This window comes from Ptychodera flava, chromosome 8, assembly GCF_041260155.1.
Source record: "Ptychodera flava strain L36383 chromosome 8, AS_Pfla_20210202, whole genome shotgun sequence".
Lineage (NCBI taxonomy): Eukaryota > Metazoa > Hemichordata > Enteropneusta > Ptychoderidae > Ptychodera > Ptychodera flava.
The window spans coordinates 24,314,339-24,334,524 of NC_091935.1; the positions used below are offsets into that span (position 1 = coordinate 24,314,339).

The 20,186-nt window shown below is 38.6% G+C and overlaps 1 pseudogene; it reads right to left on the bottom strand.

Annotated features, from left to right (window-relative positions):
* Positions 1 to 16,726: 16,726 nt before the first annotated feature.
* The window catches only part of LOC139138843 (uncharacterized), a 40,372-nt pseudogene continuing 36,912 nt past the window's right edge, over positions 16,727 to 20,186 (bottom strand).

A 20,186-nucleotide genomic window follows, 5' to 3' on the forward strand; every position in this document is an offset into this window, starting at 1 on the left:
AAATAATAAAAATCTGCAAAAAAGAGAAAAAACCTAAAAAAGAACACACAGAAAACCACAACTCACTTCATTTCTAATGTTGTAGATAATAGTTAAATGGTGCATATAGCGAGTAAGGTGTGTCGGTTTTATATTGCTCCTTCGTTGTGTCTAGAAAATTATTTATGGAAGTCAGTTGGGGGTGGGGAATTGGGTGACAATTAGTACTTTGAGTGCTCTCACACACCCACACCAGAGACTCCCAACAAAAATTTCAAAGATTATTACAAAAAATAGTAAAAACAAAATTGGGGGAAAATATACAATTGCTGAGAAACAACCCTACAAACGCAAATCTGCTGATTTCAGTTTACATTGTTTTAGGCCAGATACAAAGAAAAAAAAGTTTTGCCGTACAGTGCTACAGTTGGTACATTGTACTTGGACAGATTACGAAGAGCTTTTTTTTTTGATTTGGGAAAGAACGCTTTATGTAATGTTGATTTGTACCATGTTAGCATTCAGTATTTTCCTGCTTGTAGTGAAATGTTACTATGCTTGTTCATAACCAAATTTTTCTCTGAGGGTTAAAAACCATAAGGAAAATTTGGAAAATTCAAAACTGCTTAGGGCTCAAAGGGGCCCGATATTGGGATTGGAATTGGGGGGGGGGGGGGATTTCCAAGATTATTTTTACAAAATCCAGCTCCTGCTTTGATAGCAGTAGCGTACCTCAATTAGTGTGTGTTTTAAGATCCAGAACTGCTGTAAACTTGTTACATGTATAGAAAAAAATTAAGTTTTTTTCTTTCATTGTTATTCTTCAGTGTATAAAGTATAAATAGACATGTTGACTGTCTATAGTGCATCTTACATAATGTTGCCTCTGATCTTTGTGTCGATGTTAGAAATCTAGGACAAGGGGAGAAATGAATTTTTCAGAAAACGAATTGAAAAAAAAATGTTTGGTGCTGTTGATAAGTAAACAGATTTTTTTTTCCTCTGTCAGTGCACCCAACCACCCCTTGAACAATAATGGGACAACCTAAATACTTTTCACATGGTGCAGGGTGGTTGACGGGGATGCTGAACAAAATGAGATTTAAAAAAATATATTATCAGTGGCCACTTGTTGATTAAGAATTGTAAATGCCGTGAAGTGTTTTTGTCAATCTTTATTTGAGATGAATTTAAGAGAAATTTTGCACTGACATGAAAAAAATACCACGACTATTTCTGTGCAACTACGAACTTGTTCCAGCAAGATTGCTTTGCCCTCCCCCTCTTTGAAGGGGGATGTAAATTTCAGGGAATTTACATTGTATCCCGGATAGAGAATTGACTATTGTTTTTTCAGCTCTATTAGTACTTCGAAACTTTCATCTGAACAAGAATTTAATGTTGACGTCAATGACATCTTATGATGAGTTATAATGGCGTTACTTTCAGCTGTGTACAGAAACTGGCATTGTCTCTAAGTTCTTCGTGTTTTAGTGTATTGCTTTTCATACATGAAACCTTTAAGCAGACGACACTTTCTGTGTCTTTTGTGTGAGCTCAAAAGGGCTGAACATTTGATGAGATGTTCTTTCAAATGTTTGGACTTTTGTTTTTTCAGTCCTATTTATTTATAACACAACATCTGCTTTTGAAGAAGAAATCGTGATAATACCAAACAAAATATATGATTTTCCTCGATATTGGAAAATAAAAAGTCTTTCGCTTAAAAAGACACTGGTTTATTGGCCCTGAAATACTGTCGAAATTAGTACGGTTTTTCTTGTACTTCTCCAATGACGTCGTGTCATATACTCTGTTGATGGTGTATGCTACGAAGTGTAGCTCTTCTGTAATTTTTGTCGGGGAAACGACAGAAGTTACAAAATTGCTTCAGAGGGAGAAGTTGGAGACCGAGGACAGCCTAGCTGTAGTCACTTTTTTTTCAACGGTAGATTGATCGAACGATAGAATGTGAGATCACTAGCAATATTTCATATAGTACAACAACAAAAAACACCCTTCTGTATTGTAATATTGTAAGAAGCTTGGAGGATTGAAAGCAAATTGTAAACTACACAGAAATTTGAAAAAAAAAATAGTATGAGAGGGAAGTGCGAGTGTGTGTGTGTCAATTTTGCGTGCAGACATTGAAAGGTTGTAGAGTTAGAACGACTCGGCCTCTGCCTTTTGCGCAAAATATCATTTGGAAATTCCGTTGTGTGTCCATTCTATTATGTATTGGGTTACATATTTAATAATATTAAAAGACTATTTGTGTTATAAAGAGATTCTCTGGTCGTGTGTGATTCCATGATTTTTACCCCAGTAGTATAGTGGGCCCAAAACTTTTCGAGTCGAATATGTGAAATGGCCGAGAAACAGTATGACACTATAAAACATTCCGAGTCGAATTTGTGAATATGGCCCAGAAACAGTATGACAGATAGTGTGTGCATTTTTCGTCAACTGAGTGATGTTCGACCTTATAACAGTGACATGCCCCCCCCCCTCCCCGCCGTATATAAGTACGTGGACGTAGTCTTGGGTGGTGTTTGCCATGCTTCATAAGAGGCAGTCTAAATGGTGCAACCATGCTCACAAATATACAGTTAGCGATACGCATGCTGCAACGTCCCTTTTGACGGTCCCACGTCACCACCATCACGAGGTTGTGATAAAGCATTCCACTTTGGGCTCATGGCGCTTTAGAACGTCCATATTTTATGTGTTGGGACATTGGGTCAAGAAGCCCCTTATCCATATAAATAGCCTGTGAACATAATCAGGCTGTCCAGACCAAACACGCGAGAGAATCATTTCGGGCCAGAAAATAGCACACGAGCGCCAGATATTTAACCTTGAAAAATGTAAACGACACGTGTTAAATGTACTCAATAGGGTATATGCCTATTACGATTTTGTCCACTGCACGATGGGCATTTTGTGCGACCATACCAGGATCATACTAGTAACGCATGGGTTTGGTTAATGTGAATTTGGAATTTTGATCTCGATTTTGCGCGGTCAAGGTCATGGGCGAGTGAAAGTTACGCGCGCGGGGCATGTGACATCTAAATGTTCTATTGATGATAGCATAAACTAAAAGGAAGGAAAGTGAAGGCGGGAAAAGGACGAACACAAGACCTGATTAAGTGGCAAAACAGTGTTTCTGAAAGTAATTAGGCGAAGGAGAATATTTTCACTCAATTCTGCACTGAAATTGCTATTCTCATCCTTGCAGTTTTCCGTCCGTGGAAAGTCGTGTATGTCTTACATTAGGCTGGCTCCTATTGATGCACCTATTTTTTGAGAAGTCTGTAGTTTATTACGGAGGAAAGTACATAGAGAGCGAGAGGCATAAAACTGTGCCCAGACAGATAGTGTATCGTGTGGAGAGGGCACCGACAGTGTGAACTTTTCATGAACCGCGAAATAGTTAGATGGTGAAGGAAAGGGCATATGACTGGCAATTGAGTTGACTCTGGGGCATGCAGACCGCTCTATCATGGATGTAGCACACGGACATCCATGCTGTAGATCCCTGTTTTGTCGTTAAAAATATTTCAGATTTGCACAACTTGATCACATTTGTCTTATACGACTATGGCGGTAGAAGCAAGATTCATTTCTACCTTCACGATTAAGACTCACCCAAGCCTACACACACACACACACACACACACACACACACACGTACGTGTCATATCATGACATTCTGTATCCCTCTCTCGCCTCGCCACGGATAATAGAGGTCAGACGGGAACGACGTCACGGTATCGCAATGAGACAACTTGATCAAGGGCGAGAATATTATATTATACAATCTGGCTAGGCTATCGGCTACGGTACAGGTTTAATACGTTATTGAGGAAGTAAAAAGTGCAAGTACCCACGTGGCTTTTGTTAGGCCTATATTACAACAATTTAAGTTGTCGAGGGCTAAAATCCAACCATAGGTACCATATTTTGCTTGGCATTAAAACCTTGTCACTTGGCTGGATGCTGGATTCTTGACAAAATTAATTATTGTTGGTCAAACAGCGTGGTCGAGTCGAGAGGCTACCGTACAAGTTGTGCGGCCTCGCCTTTTTTTAACATGATGGCGCGCTCTGACTTGCAACATTCCATCGATTGGCACTGACATATGATGACAGCGGCTTTTGTTTATTTTCTCTCTCCTTTTTTTTCTCCAAGAGGAAACCTTTCGATCGAGGTTGACGAAACACTTACACCGTACAGGTGAAACTGGTGTTCGTTAGCTTTGTTTACAAACATTCGGCTACTAAGGGAAATCCAACGGTGTATGGCACTTTGCCAGAAGTTTTCCTTTCATCGATCTGTACGGAATGCAAATGACGTTTGATTCTTGGCCATCTGCCATACTATGCAGACTCGAGCGTCACGTGATGGTTTTGTTGCGCGGCATGGTCGTCACGACATCGGTGCCCTTTTTTACTCGGGTAAATGACACACCGGCACAGGGCATGTCACGAGGTACCTTGTGGTATGTACCCACCACTGTAGGGAAATGAGATCAGCTCGCGCTGGTTGAAAAAGCGAATCGGCTGCTCAACCGCATACTGCCGCGCACAACGGTGGAAACAAAAGACCCCACAAAAACCGACAGGACTGAATCAGTGAAATCGATCGGAGAAATGTTAAGTTTTGTAAGTCTTATTGATTGGGTTATAATTAAACATCGTCGTAACCGTTATATGTAAATGGCCCTTCAGTTTCACGGTCCCCAAGATCATGAATATAATTATGGTAATATTGACACGATTGCCGTGCGGCGCTCGTTATTTCAGCACCGGTACATGGACAAGACAACGCAGACGACTGGGCTTTTATGCTTACATGTTACTTACAAACCGACCGGTATCCGACAGGAAACACTTGCATATATGGCTTCTCGCTCCCGTGACATATCGTCGCAAGCACAGGCTCTAGAGTCAATGCAGGCGAACCGCTAGCCGCCACTGATACATTGATTTTTATTGTATCAGTGGCGGCTAGCGGTTCGCCTGCATTGACTCTAGAGCCTGTGGTCGCAAGTGTCGATGTTGTATGTGTTTGCGCACACCGCTCGCAGTAGTAAATTGTCTACCAGTAAATGGACTTTTTCTTGTTCCAACAAAACAGAGAGCTCTGAGATAGGAACGGCGAACTCAACTCGTGGTCGGGGGGGGGGGGTATCACTGATGATCATTAGGGACTGGCCACAAATTACAGGGGGGGGTGGGCCGGTGTTTTTTGGGGGTGGGTCGCCATTTTTCGCGCAAGCATTTTTGAAGGGTCATAAAATTTTGTGCAAGCCTATGGGGGAGGGTCACCTTTTTTCATGCATCAAAGCTGAAATTGCATGTGCACGTTATGGAATACTGAAAAAAGAAAAAATACCTCCTGGCACTTTCATTTTCTGCCATTACCATTTTCGGCGCGCCCTTCGGGCGCAAATTTCAGGTATAATAAACAATGTATTGATGATCCAAGCAGCCACATTGATTTAAGTTGTCATGATTTCTACTTATTCAACACTGTTGTGCATAACTGTCCCCTATAATGACTCTTTCAATAACAATTTGTGAGATTACTTATTTGACATCATTCTCTCATTGACAATACATTGGGTATAGGTCGGTGTCAAACGTTCATGTCGCTGTATGTACATTTTTTAATTTTTTGAGGACATTGACAGAATACAAACTGTTCAGAATAGTGCATAGTGTCATCAATAACAACTGGAAGCTTCAGGTCGAACAACTTTTGAATAACAATTTAGGATCAGATAACCTATGAGTTATTTGTAGTTTCCTCATAGCCTACAATGTATAGTGAATCAACATTTTGGTGAAATTCCAAAATCAAATTTCTTGCACAACCATTGACTTGAAACCACTCTAGTCTAATCATGAATATTAATACTAATAATTAGGTGTACATAAATGCACAGGTTTACCAAGTTTTGTATTGGAAAAAAATTATTCATAGTTTCATCATAGACTGCCATGTATAGTGAATGGACATTTCAGTGAAATTCCAAAATCAAATTTCTTGCACACCCATTGTCTTGAAACTACTCTGTCTAATCATGAACATTAATACCAATAATCAAGTGTACATAAATGCACAGATTTTCCTATTTTTGTATTGAAAAAAATTATTCACAGTTTCATCATAGACTGCCATGTATAGTAAATCGACATTTAAGTGATATGCCAAAATCAAATTCTTGCACAACCATTGACTTGAAACCACTCTAGTCTAATCATGAACTTAGTACCAATAATTGAGTGTACATAGATGCACAGATTTACCTATTTTGTATTGGAAAAAAATTATTTATAGGGTTTCACCATAGACTGCCATGTATAGTGAATCAACATTTCGGTGAAATTCCAAAATCAAATTTCTTGCACACACATGGACTTGTAACCACTCTAGTCTAATCAAGAACATAAATATCAATAATCAAGCATACATAAATACACAGATTTGCCAAGTTTTGTATTCAAAAAAAATTATTCATAGTTTCTTCATAGACTACAATGTATAATGGATCCACATTTTACTGAGCGAAATTCCAAAAACAAAGTTATTGTACACAGATGCATGTGTTACCACCCTCTTCTAATCAAGCACAATTATGTCAATTATTCAGGGTCATATATACACAAATAGTGCATATTTTTAATTCTGAAAATTTTGTTTTACAGTTTTGTCATAGACTCCCATGTATAGTGGATCAACATTTTATGCGAAATTCCAAAAACAAAGTTATTGTACACAGATGCACATTTTACCACCCTCTTCTAATCAAGCACAATTATGTCAATTATTCAGGGTCCATATATGCACAAATAGTGCAAATTTTTAATTCTGAAAATCTTTTGACAGTTTTGTCATAGACTCCCATGTATAGTGAATCAACATTTTGACAGAAATTCCAAAATCAAATATCTTGTTCACATGTGCACTTGTAAACAACCCATGCTAATCAAGTATATCTATATCAGTTATTAAACATCTGTATATGAACAGATATAGCTAGTTTTATACTGGAAAATACACGTTCGTAGTTTTCTTATAGTCGACTACATGTATAGTGAATCAACATTATCGATAAAATCTAAAAATTACATTTTTTGTACAGGCATGCACTTTTTACCTGCCACTTCAAGCAAAGTACATTTACATGAATAACACATATGATTTGATATTTTTTGGACAACGCGTTATATCGGCCACATTTTGCCTTCCTTTCGGGAGGGCGACTTAAAAAGTATAGCAAGTCAGAAGGGGGTCTTTAACACATTGCGGGTTTTTTTGGGGGGGTATTGAGTAACAGGGGAGGGTCACTTATTTTCATGCACGGATAAGGGGGAGGGTCACTAATTTTTGTGCATGAACTTTTGAAGGGTCACTATTTTTTACGCAGCGGTTTTTCGAAAAACACCGGCCCACCCCCCCCTGTAATTTATGTCCAGTCCCTTATTACTGTAAACCCCGATCCTTCTCGGGGCAGAAAGGGCGTTTGAACCCTTTTTATTGAAATACTCGCTCCGAGGCATTGGCCAATGATTACGCAAACTTCCACAATTGATGCTGTTCAATTGCGATTTCCAAGTGTTTCGACATGTGATCGTCTTAAGAGCCATAATGTTTGAAAATACTTCTCCTCCTTATTGTTGAAAAAATCCAAGCCTCTTAAAGGGTGAGTCCTGCCACATTTGAGACTTTTCGTTTGACTTTGGGCATATACTATAGTTCTGGTTGTCAATGAAATTGGTATTAATAAAACAAACATTTACACACAAACTGAAGCTTATTTGAGCGGTTTTTAGACGGTTGTATTATGTTATTTCGACGAAAACACGGGAAAAGTTGCACTTTTCGATTTCCATCATGGCGACATTTTCCGGAAATTGCCGAGCTCGCCCCGTTTGGCGTAAGTAGCTGTGACGTCACTAATAGAATGGGTGATGGTGACTTCGTGCATTGACTATGGAGATAGTGATAATTTCATGAGTGAAAGCAGTGCAACTGAGAATATCATCGTCACAGAAGATATGACAAAGCTGTTCAGAATTTACAGGCCTGCAAATTTTAACAGTCGGAACCTTAACTTAAACGAGAACAAAAGCGGAACTCTTGTTGACCGTCGCGTCAGTGACAAGCCCACCGTGACCACAGTCAAACACACCAGCGCACTACACCGTACACACAACCTCAAGCTAACAAAATATAAATATGTCTGGAGTTGCCATCCCACCTTATTATTACTTCTCAACACAAATTGCCTCGTTCAAAATCTGTATATAAAAATTTGAATTACACCACGACGCTTGTAGATAAACGTAGTAGAGATCAAGTTGAAAATTGTCACCGTTTAAACACACATCTTTCCTCAACAGCTGGAAGTGGAACAGGCTGAGGGTCATGTTAGCATAAACACTGAAGGTAGTATTCTCGCCGCAAAATCTTCAGTTTGGCGTTATAAAACCTCACATGAACATTGGCACTTTTAAAAATATGTGACCGTAAAGACATGTCTAGCCAAATTCTCGGGAAGAGATACATTAAAATTGACATGATGTAAATATCGGGCACACTGGCACCCGAGGCCGGGCGGCTCAGCCGGCCATTTCTGTGACGGAGTGATCAGCTACGCTTCCGCAGTTTTTTTTCTTGATTAAGTGTCAGCGATATAAATCACAGTGTTCATTGTTTCATGATGCGAAATTCTCAAAGAAGCTAAAATATTTTAGGGGAGACTTAGTCGAGCAGAAGGGAACAGATGACGACAACGCGACTGCTTCGTCAACAGTATAAACTTCTTTGCTACACGTTGTGTCACTGTTACTGGCAGCGCCGTGCTGTATTATACACAACCTATCGTTCAGTCTCGCAAAGAGTCAGTCAATCACTACGTAAACTTTTTAGGAATATAAAATTACGTAAACTTTTACGATATAAAATTAGAGTATCTCCTACATGTACTAATTATAGAGTACACTGTATGGATCTAGTACTTGTATTCATTTATTTATTTACAATCACTTTCGTAAAGCATCTGAATCGGCGATCAGTCTTGGGGGATGTAAACACGGCCATACTTCTCCGCGGCCCCCGCATCCTTGACATGTTTTGGGCAACCTGTCGCAGTCTTGCTGCTGTTCTCGCTCTTGTCCACAGTTGATGATGATACACGCGAAGCTTTCTGGTGACAATGGTCGTACTGGTATGGCATTGCGATTACATAATCGATGTAGTAACTCCAGGAATTAAAGTCTATCTATTCTTACCGTACATCTGGCTCCCGAACCGTGTTTATTCTAAGTCACGGCACTCGAAAATGTGCACCGCAGAAAACGCTTGTCTGAATGCCTCTTTTCCGACCCTTTCTTGTAATTTTGTCAAATGCGGCTAATACATCATCCTAAAATGCAATAAACTGACAATGGCTGCAGTTACTTCAGCCACCAAAGGCGTAACTTCTCACCATGTTGAAGCCACAGCGGTAAGCATTCGCTATGGCCGAGGTGAACACACTCACTCGTACATTCTATTAGTTACGTCATTTCCGGTGGCAATGCCCGCGAATTCCGAAACGACCCGAATGGCAGCTAACTTCAAAGTCGCACAACATATTGCATTTTAATAATATTTCACCGCGTCGTTTCCTTGGGGTGATGCATTTATTTGATAAAGTGGGAATGGCAAAATCATATAGCATGGCTCATTTTAAGCAAAATTAACTTTGAATTTATGCGGGACATACACTTTAAGTACAGATAGAATCTTTCAAAGCAGACGGGCCGTGAATGACAGGGCGTACATCTATACAGATCTCTTAAGATGGGCGACCATCAGACGCGTTCCGCAGTCGACAAAGACGCCGTGTGCTGACAAGTGACCCTATACGAAAGTGGATGATCTGCTCAAAGGATTTTGTACTTTTGGTGAGACTATCTAGTTATCTTTAATTTATTCATCCGACATTACAATAAGTGACAATTGACATGACAACTTAAAAGTGCGATTTTATTTTTCCTTATTTCAGAAATTGAAATTTATTAATTCCACGAAGGTATATATATATATATATATATATATATATATATATATATATATATATATATATATATATATATATATATAATATATTGCGTTTTAATCGTTCTATTTCTTTCTTTCCTGTGTCCAGAATTACCTTCAGCGGGTACTGGGCTATAGTCGCTATGAGGCAAATTCTAAAAACTATATTTGGTCATCGCTCGGGTTCAGAGCGAAAGATAATTGTTTGTCGTACATTCGTCATAACAATGGTCTAGTCCATTGGATGATCAGAGAGACGGGCGGAAGAACTTTTAGGAGTTACCCCATTCTAAACCGGGTTGCCATGATGGTTGAAGATTCCCGACTTCTTTGCCTGCCTTACCCAGTACCCTGCCCCCTCTCGTAATGATCACCGGGAAAACACCACTGGAATTTTTCGTTTCTCGACACCAAAGCCGTGCACAATTGTACCACTGGTAAACCGCACTCTCATTTGAAATCAGCCCTTAAAATCCTGCGCACAAGAAAGCTAGTGGTGTGATATATTTTGTCTCTGCCCGGCATGTATAGCGTGCCATAGATGCTTCGCTCCTGGGCACTCACAATGAAGCTAGACCTTCATATTTCAATTTAGGGCGCTTTAAATAAAATTCTTTGTATGCCGTCCACGTGCTGGCACTAGGTGTTCAGAGAAAATTGAGAAAACAAACACAATATTAACCCTATTAAAAATAAAAATATTATTTTTCCAAAGGGACATTAAATAAATATTGAGCTTATATTAATACACTTGTGCTTTTTGTCTGTATTTGTTTTTTCCCTGGCTGGTAGGTTTCCAAAAGCCCAACGACGGCAAACAAAAAAACTTTCTTTAAATGGCCTGGTGTGGGAGTCATACTGTACTGGCCCTAGTCTAGAACGTTTCTTTACGGTACTCCCAGACGTCTAGGGCTCCTTTTACCAGCACCACGGAGAGATTCTAGCCCGGAATATAATATGTCGGCGTTTCGAAGCGAATCAGTTGTGCCCGGTCTACTGTAAAATCGATCACGTTGGGACGTGAACCAATACAGACCAACACTGGCCACTGGTCATTTCGGTGCAAGCCATCAACGCTGAACGGCGAGGTCAATTATTAACCCATCCTTCATAATCACAGCGATTTATTTGAACAAATTACTTTCATCTTTGCTGACGTGCCCTGTGATTGTCAAGGGCCACCGTCATAAATATAGTAGGGAGGCAAGCGCCATCCGAACAGCGAAAGCACGAAAATATATCTCGAACCCGGCCTACACGGATTCAGTGGAAGTAACATCTACAAATTTAGCGATAATGGATTGAATTAATATCCTCTACGACAAGAGCATCAAACTTCCACATGATCAAGGCAAATCACATTGATTGCGCCAAAAAAGTTACAAAGCTACTTCTCAATTCTATCCAGAAACTCCTGAGATACTGAGCAGGTGGTAAAATGATACCACGCCGAGTGTTTCCCTGGAAGACATCTGTCTCTACCACAATCCAACAAAGACAAAGCCACATCAACCAGTTCTAAATGGACACAATCCTTTGATGATGAACAAACTCAAAATCGATGACCTGTCCACGGTAGGTATAGTCAAATCAATAGAACAGATGGCCAACTCCGCAAACTGACCAGAATCAGGATCGATTAAATACTCGATACTGTTTGACCCTGCCGTCAAACCCGAGAGTCTAACGCATATACGTTGATGATGTATGTTTTCTCGCCGAGCTGTATAATTTCGCCGAACATTCCTCACGAATACCCAAGCCACTGTGCCAGGCTGATCTGTGTCAACAACGCCATCTATCGGCAAGCTGCCAGATTTCAGACTTGGACAACCATTCCGGTCGCGGAAGTGCCCCACCGTACAAAAAAATCACATTTGTGTTTGGAATCGAAAATACTTTACATTAACTTCGTTTGCTTGACACTTTTCATTGTATTTAGATTTTATTCGGATTATTTGTTCCATCTTTGGTATCAGTTTATTTCTAAAAAAAACTGACTCCTTACTATGTCCTCTATCGTACATGTTTTTCCGTGCAAGTTAGTGCTATTATTTTCGTTTATATGTCGGAAAATCACTTTATGTCACGCTAAACGAGAGAGAGAGAGAGAGAGAGAGAGAGAGAGAGAGAGAGAGAGAGAGAGAGAGAGAGAGAGAGAGAGAGAGAGAGAGAGAGAGAGCAGCGGCAGATGGGTGTGCAACCAATGATGTACTGGAGAGACTGAACCAATATAATATATATATATATATATATATATATATATATATATATATATATATATATATATATATATATATATATATATATATATATATATATATTCATACAGAGTGAGAACGGACTATGAAAGTCTGCACAGTGACAGTAACGCCTTAACGTGCTCAGATAGTGGAAAGGGTTCAGAGTCAGACAAAGGCTTCTCTAAATATGGCAAATCTGATTCGGAGTAGGAAATTTCAATTCTGTTGCATCAAAGGTAGAACGCGCCTCGGGGACAGGTTTTCGGACTCTCAAACTCGATTCTTTTAACCTATCACTTCATTTCGAAGCTTATGGAGTAAATAAACTTTTCATCGGCTTAGTTTCGTGAACTTGTTTTGTGAAAATCGGGAATGTTATTTTCCCTGAATAAGAGAAAACACAGGGATGGCGGCCATTTTGAATATCAAATATCGGTAAATTGTGCGTTATTTGTTTCTCTGGTAGAAAAATTTGCAGGATTATCCCCAATTTTTAGTCGGGATTTTAAACGGAATGTTTGTGAGTTTGCTTGCGGAAATAGTTAAAAAGTTTCTTTCATTTTCGACTCGGAAGCGTGAACTACCTTGATGATGTAATTGTTGGTGGTTACCCTACTTTATACTGTCAGCGTTGTTCGACCAGCATCAGTTTTGAAGTTAACGGAAGTGTTCACCTTCGAGAGTTGCAACTGAATTTCAAGTTTAGGTTCCACAATTATTTTGTTCAAATCCCTTTGTCCTATTTACATCACGTGATGCACACGGCAGGGGTGGAGACACCATTACTTCAATGTGTGGACTGCAGAGGGCGCACTTGCAGAAAATCGTCGAACACTGTCATAGCTCATTCAGGCATAATTGATTGACGATCATGGGTATGGTAAGAAAAGACAAACCAAAACAAAACAAACATCATTAAAAAATCGAGTATCATTGTGAGTGTCCCTACACACTAACTGCATGATAATCTGATCTCGACCGCACGTTTTGCTGTCAGACGCCAGGAATTTTTCCCACCACTTTTGTGTTAGGGACGATTCAGAATTTACTTCCAGGGGGAGGGTGGAGGATTTTCTATTTTCTCGGTGATTTTTTTCCATGGCCCCCCTAGTAAATTATAGAAAAAATCTATGGCCCCCCCTCATCTTTCCTGTTTTTTTTCCATGGCCCCCCCTAATATATACATGCATGCTTATACGGTACATTATAGACATATCTAGTCTAACAAGTTGCAGGAACTGTAGGGCCTAGTGGACATTAATCGATGATATAACAAATCATTTCAGGGTTATGTGACTATAAAAATAATGATTTGCAGGGACTGCAAGTGGCACACTTTGGAAAGGGTAGCAATAAACATATCTGGTTGTAAATTTCTGAAGAAAAGTTAATTACTAAATATGAATACTTTTTTCGTTATGTCTCACTGATACATATGATGCACACAAAGACAAGCAAAGATGTCAGTTAGAAATGGTGAACAGAAAATCAGAGAAGCAGATAATTGGCAAAGTGATATATATCTTGAAGTTTAATGGTACATCTCATTTGCAGATATCCAGATATTTCTGGAAAGTGAGATGTACATGTACATGCACACGTTCAGCATACATTTTCATTTGATGATGCTGAATATTTGCAGACTCACGGTGAAAGTTTTAAACATTAGGAATTAAAATCGGTGAAAGCCAACTTGTTTTTAATTTCTCTTTTTTCTAATTTGGTTGTCATAAAACCAAGTTGCTGCCACTGAAAGCAACAATGCTGAGGAATATTTTAGAACATTTCTTGAACAAAACACCTTAATCAAAACATGAATTCACATGTTATTCTGCTCATTCCATTCACAATCCAATGTTCATATTAAAATGCAGATAACCCTGTGTAAGTCAAAATTCACATTTTGTCAGCAGTATTTTTCAAAATTGACAGAGCATTCATATTTCAAATTTTTTTAACAAACTTTAATTTTAGAATAGTCATGATGTGCATGTTTTCAGATGACACGAAACAATACATGTTAATTTGTTTTTGTGCCTTTTCTGCCAGCCGCCACTGTGAAATCTTTGATTATACATATCAGAATGAATGGGACACAAAAGTATTAGCATCAATACACAATGTGTAAGCCTATCCACATTTCTCCTAGCCTCATACACACTGAGATCACTTCTTGGACTACAGCAAATTTCTTGTGTACACAATATTTCAACAATCCGACACCATAGCATTGGTGCAGTGCCACATGATCTTCTGGATGCACATACAGGATTATTGGAAAATCAACCCTTTTGTAAATTTTTCACCATATATTTTGACAGTAATACATAATATTTTATTTTCAACATTAAAACCTATTCGTTGAAAAGCACCTTGAAGATGAGACGGCCATAAATTTATTTTCAAAAAGTTTATAGTAGATGTAAGCACTGTAAAAAGTTATGTAGAACATTTAAAAAATTTAGAAAGGGTAAAATTGATGAGAATGAAACATAGAAAAAAGAAAAAGGAGCAGAAAAGAAGAGTAGAGTAGCAGTAGTTTACTCAAAGGATGAAGTGGGTGTATATTTGGGGTAAAAAACCTCAATTTTTGTATTAATGATAAAAATTAATTTAAGTCGAAAACTAGACAGTATTTTCTGAAATGTAATATTTCACTTGAAAGGATAGTATTCATGTAGAAAAAAACAACTATTTTACTTGGCATTATCCATCTTCATTTTAAAATTGTAGGGGTTTAAAGACTGACACTCTAATAATTGATTAAAATCATGATCAGCAAAATTAAAATGCCTCTTATTCAAAATGCCTCTTATTAAAAATGTAAGAGCTTTATTGCCAAACAAAACCAATTGATAGTTGTTGTGTAATATAGCATTTAAAAAACATAATGTGAAATTTCAGAAAATTGACCCAGCCGGAGTGGAGTTAAATTCGTTGGAAATTTTGAAATTGGGAGGCAAAATGACATCAAATCGATTCCAGCAATCATTATCATTCAAGGCAAATAAATTACCAGGTCCAATAAACAGTAAAAACAAACACACAAAGAAACATAAGATCACTGACAAAATCGGTAGTACAATCTTGAACCACTATATAAGTGGTGGTACCAGGTGTCCGGAATGGGTAAGCGTACCCTGCTAGCATGCTACACCCGTCAAGATTGAACTAGTGTGACAAAGTTATTGTACGGTAATTCAGCTATAGTCAGCTATAGTCCTTATGCCTAAAGAAGCCAAGAAATCAGGTGATTTGCATACATTTGCATAATACGGATAGTTTTCAATCGGATTCGAACCCACAACATACGGCATCATAAATTAACACTTCTTTATCATGCAACTTTCAACTGCTTTACAAGCTACAAGGTAAACCCAACCTTAAAAAGACATTTGCTGTAATTTTTAGCATTTGTTCAATGTTCATCTCTGTATATCAGCATTTGTTTGTTATTCTATCACTACATAGAACACCCAATGCTGTATTTAGCAACATACCAGTGTGAACATAAATGACCATTGTTATTGTTGATAAATGAATTCTAGTCTGGACTTGATCTGAGATCTCTTTTCAACAAAAACAACCCTGACTGTTCACTGTATGGTTTGTATTGACACGCTAAATACTGGACATTTCATAACGCTTCAGGGAGGAGAACAAGATACTGCAGTAGATGCATAAAACAAATCACTGTGAATATTACCGAATTTGGCAGCTAAAGGAGTTTAACTAAACATGTTGAGTTTATCTGTCACCCAGGTAGCGTCTACGGTGCTCTTTTGTAGAGATCAGAAATTCTGGGCGAATATTGAATTGATGTTTTTTTTCCTTGGCCCCCCCTAAAAGATTGTGGTATTTTTGTCTGCCCCCCCTAAATTTTCTTGGGAAAAATGGGTGGCCCCCCCTGAAAATCCTCCACCCCCCTGGAAGTAAATTCTGAATCGTCCCTTAGAACGTGAGTATTTATCTTGAGAGATTTTTCAACCATTTTCTCAGAATATATTTCAGTGTTACTGAGACTGTCCAAATGATTCACACTCGGTAGGAGTATTCCTGAACATTTTGAACACCGATATAAAATAAAAACAAATCTACGGTATGGGCTATCTCTCAGTCAATTGTCGCCTCCTGCAGTCAATAAGTCTGCACTTGAAATAGGCACAGCGAGTCCATATCTATAGCAACCGAGCAGTACGTAGTAACCATGGTCACAAACTATTACCATGGAAGTCACCATACTGATAGCCTCTACAGGAGTCAAATAAATCTCTCGCACTGAACACTGTGACAGCCACGCACATAAAAACAAACAAACAAACAAACAAAAACATTTCAGAACATGTATATGCAACCGTGTATATGTATATGAAAATCATTCGCTGACACAACAGAAACAGACGATGTTTATTGGTATTTCCTTTGCTTTTATTTGCTTAGTATTGTAAAGTGACTGTTGCACAAATATTTTTCTCGAACTCTGATAAGTTGTTGTTCTCCGATTAGGAAAGCACCTTTCTTTCTCCATCTTGCAGCAGTAAAAGTACACATACACATGATACAAACAGCTCAGTTAGAAAAATACAGTAATTGGCACAATTTTGATCTAAAATCTTGAATAAAATGTAAAAAGAGTACCGGGCATATATTTTACTTCATTTCAGTATATATTAGGTTGAAAAAACCCACCACTTATATTCACACTATTATCACACTATTCACACATTAGATTTGTGTCAGCAGATATCTGTAACTACTATCATGATTGTGCTAGCCCCAGTCCCTCTGACATTTCCCTGGCAGTATGTACTTTTCTAGAATGCTTCACTTTCAAACACTCCCTGTGGCTGCGCTGACACACTGCAGACAGCTACCCTGTGGAACACAAACATGGTTCGCATGAGGGCGCTCTAACTGAAACCCATCACAGAGACATTACTGTACTTTATCAGACATACAACATGAGGGACATGCACGCAGCTGCTGCTATTGAACAATAATCAATATTCAATAATCTTTAAAACTTGAAATTATCTTTCTCAGACAGAAAACTGAAATGAAACTTGAACACTGATTTAAAATCTTTGTAGACTTTGAAAATCATAAACAAGATGACATCAGTATAGTCAAGAGCACAGATATATTCTAGTCATCTTTCAAAAGAACTGAACGATTGAACAACTGTGTAAAGAGAGAATACATAATTAATGGTACATAAAAGAACTTTAATGCTTTGAAAACTTTTTGAAAGCTATGTCTAGGTGCAGCAATGTTTGCTTTTTTGAGTTCAGCACATAGAATTAAAATGATTTGCTTTGTCTTTCGCATCTTCAGTCGACATATCACGGTCTTCTTTTCCACAGAGTTACCGTTGCCTCTTTCTCGGCTCCTTTTCCGTCCAAGTAGTGGAAGACCACCGTCTCAAGATAGGCCAATCTGTGAGGGGGAAGGTCACAAAACCAGAACACATGTAAACATTATATATGAATTGGCCCACACTTCAGTGATGTATTCTGATTTCACACATTTGATATCTCGTGAATACTGATGGTTGGCAAATGTTTGGCAATGATTGGGGATCAACACGATTTTTGTGGGATCATCAAGTCAAACTAAGAGGAGATGTTTTAAATTTATTTTCGTTTTTTCATTAGCATCTAATATTCATCTGTATTAAGTCTGGAAGATACTGATATCACCCCTCCTGGGAGGGGGTGCCTACGTTGAGCAAATGGACGTACACATGTGGACAGATGTGAGTAAATGCTGGTGGTAAAAGCTACTTATTTCAGAGAGAGAGAGAGAGAGAGAGAGAGAGAGAGAGAGAGAGAGAGAGAGAGAGAGAGAGATAGACCTGCATTAACAGGGAATGACTTATTAGAATATTTCAAGGTCACCTTCTTCCAACGATGGGTTCCACTTTGTCCTTGTTCCAGTCAGTACTGGAGACAACAGCAATCACTCCAGTTGGCTCGGTGATTTCCCACAGACGTACCAGCCAAGCTGAAGCAACAACATACAGTAGAAATTATCTTCTGTGCACTCTGTAGTAGCCTAGTCTCTCGCTGGAGTATTTTTGCCTTCGGAGAGTTTTTTTTGGCCTTTGCCCCTACTCCGTCTAGCCCTGAGACTGATGATCAAGCTATAGTATGCAAAACTGCTCATTTTAATGTGAATGGTCGCCAACAGAGACTGTAATGTCACTTGCATCCCTTTCAATGATAATCACTCAAAATGATACTCTCATGTGAATTGTTCGAGGTGTCGTAGCTATAATGTAATTACTTTGAGAAAAACTAGCCAGAGAATGTGTGCCGTCATTGGGCACAATGAATATTAATGAGCAACACCCATTTAACCATAGGCCAATCATGAGAGGACCATGTTAACTGACTGACTTTGAAATGGACATCGGTGATATCACATTCACATTAAAATGTGCAGTTTTGCATTCTATGGATGGCTTCATCATTGATCTCGCGGCTCAACAGTGGGTGGGCGAAGGCCAAAAATCTCCAAAGGCAAAATATCCATCGAGACACTAGACTAACTCTGTTACCACTATATACACTATGAAGACAGCTACATCATTTCTGAGAGCTCTGGACGTGTTCTTATCCTTCTCTTCCTCGCCCTTGACAACAGTAAACACTTATTGCAACTAGGAATTTTTGATCGATTAAACATTCCCAGTAGTGATCTTGACCCGGAAAATTTACTGACTTTCACCATGTATTTGATAGAACCTGTTCTGGAGTCACTGTCTTTGAATATCTATGCTGTACAGTGGATAGCATATTTTTTTTCTGTTCACTACGGTACAATCACATAAAACTCTTGGCAGAGACGTACATGCAGATGCAATGTACGTCCAGGGTCTACTCATTGGCATTCAAATACTTGCGAAAAACCCCACGTCAAAAATTCACTTTTACGAGTGAGCAACGAAACACTCTTGTTTTGCCCTAAAAAGGAAAAAACATTGCGTGAGTTGAATGAACAGTGACCATGACCTTGAGAAAAGTTAAAAGCTGAAAAGAATAAAGATAAAATTAACATACCCGTCAATACCTACCAAACGTCATACAGAATTATTATCATAAAGATTATTGTTTAGTTTCATAAAGTCTATTTATTGCTAACTGACTGGCTTCTCTTTAATGTGGAATTTACTGAAAAATGCTCCCATGTATGAAAATTATGGCCCTTAAACCTCTCGATACTAAGACTGGACATGGAGTTTCTGAATTTGTTGAACATGAACTTGCGTGTGTTTCATTATTTTGGTTAAAGCCCCATTAGCTGTTGTCTTTTTGAATGCTGCTTACCAAAAAAATACCACCAAATCTTCGGAGAGATGTTCTGTTATTAAGCTGGTTTTTAAAAATATCACTCAAATCCTTGGCGACGGTTTCAGTCAACTGTTCACAGCTGTTGTATACTCACTTGTGGCAGTTGTATACCACTTGCAAGCTAAAATTTACTTAGTTGTCTAGTTCAAATCCGAGTGCTATGTTTATCACCAATGTTTGAAAAGAAATGTTTGGCTGTCACACTGTAAGCTTTTTTACATGAAAACCTGCTTTTGATTTGAAACCATCTTTGATCGGAAAAAAGTTCAAAAAGATATGGCTAATGGGGCTTAAATTAATGGTTCCATTTGTAGGTTAGAATGCAAAAACCTGCACACCCATTGATGCGGAAAGGAGAGAGAGAGTTTTTCATCTACCCACAACCAGTACAAAATATGCTCTGCATGCATTAACGCATATCTAATCACTGATATGGGAAAGCCAAGTTCAACAACGATAACCAGATCAGAATACGACGACTGATTGCTACCTATTCTTGCTGAATGCACAGTAA